Source organism: Lactuca saligna, chromosome 4 (genome assembly GCF_052625555.1).
Source record: "Lactuca saligna cultivar CGN05327 chromosome 4, ASM5262555v1, whole genome shotgun sequence".
NCBI lineage: Eukaryota > Viridiplantae > Streptophyta > Magnoliopsida > Asterales > Asteraceae > Lactuca > Lactuca saligna.
Genome location: NC_136420.1, coordinates 222092298 through 222093221, shown reverse-complemented (window position 1 = coordinate 222093221; position 924 = coordinate 222092298). Strand labels below are relative to the sequence as shown.

Sequence of the window (924 nt, the reverse complement as noted above, 5' to 3'; positions counted from 1 at the left end):
GTTTCCTCCAGTCCTCATCATACTTATCCCCACTATAGTAGCACACTTGAGCTTTCCTGTTCCCAAACTCATCTACATTGCAGTCCTTGGTCAAGTGTGGACCACTACATCTCTCGCGACCCACTCTTATGGCATGTATTGACTGGTTCATTTGTGTTATCCTTTGATCCATATTATTCAGCATGGCCATTACAACTACTATTTCTTCAGTTTGGGCCCCTCCACCGCCTTTGATTCCATCATGCCTAGGGTTGTGGTATTCGCGAGAGTGCTTCGAGAATTCTTCAATAAACTCCTTGACCTCCCTTGTATTTTTCTTTGTTAATGGTCCTTGAGAGTTAAGGAGTTGTCTCGTCATAATGTTGACCCCATCATAGAAGATTGAGATCTCTTGTTGCACATTTAGATCATACTGAGGGCAATTTCTGAGCAAGCCCTTGTACCACCCCCATGCTTCATATAATGACTCCCCCGTCTGTTGCTCAAAGTTGGATATTGCCTTCTTGAGTTTGGCTATCTTGGATGGCGGGCAAAACTGGTGCAGGAATTGCTCACGCATTTGACCCCAAGTGGTGATTGTACCCAATGGAAGTGATTTTAACCACTCCTTAGCAGCTCCTTTGAAAGTGACAGGAAGCATCCTAAGCAAGACTGTGTTTTTGTTGACATTTGGGACATTGAAGTAATCTGCAATGTCGTTGACTTCATCTAGATGCTTAAAAGCATTCTCATGATCTTTCCCAAAAATGGGATATCCTTCAGTGCAGTCAATATGTGTCCCTTCAACTCGAATGTGGCAGTGGCAGGTATTGCGGGTTGGACTAAACCGGGGCCCGCATCTTCTCGGATCCGCTTCTTGTAAGCTCCCATGGACATCTCTTCAATTGCTGCCATCTCGTTCCTTGGCTCCTTCTCGGGTTCGCT

The 924-nt window shown here is 45.2% G+C and overlaps 1 non-coding gene across 1 annotated transcript; it reads left to right on the top strand.

Moving 5' to 3' along the window:
• Positions 1 to 404: 404 nt before the first annotated feature.
• LOC145044451 (small nucleolar RNA R71) lies at positions 405 to 511 on the top strand. The gene has a single exon (XR_013681402.1). It is a non-coding gene; the product is annotated as a small nucleolar RNA R71 (small nucleolar RNA).
• Positions 512 to 924: the final 413 nt, after the last annotated feature.